The following is a 259-nucleotide window of genomic DNA, read 5'->3' as shown; positions in this document are numbered from 1 at the left end:
CTGAGGGAGCACCGCGTCACGGAGGGTCAGTGCTGAGGGAGCACCGCGCAGTCGGAGGGTCAGCACTGAGGGAGCACCGCGACATCGGAGGGTCAGTGCTGAGGGAGCACCGCGTCGTCGGAGGGTCAGCACTGAGGGAGCACTGCGTCGTCGGAGGGTCAGCACTGAGGGAGCACCACGTCGTCGGAGCGTCAGTGCTGAGGGAGCACCGCGTCGTCGGAGCGTCAGTGCTGAGGGAGCACTGCGTCATCGGAGCGTC

Source organism: Scyliorhinus canicula, chromosome 20 (assembly GCF_902713615.1).
Source record: "Scyliorhinus canicula chromosome 20, sScyCan1.1, whole genome shotgun sequence".
Taxonomy (NCBI): domain Eukaryota; kingdom Metazoa; phylum Chordata; class Chondrichthyes; order Carcharhiniformes; family Scyliorhinidae; genus Scyliorhinus; species Scyliorhinus canicula.
This window is presented reverse-complemented; position numbering follows the sequence as displayed.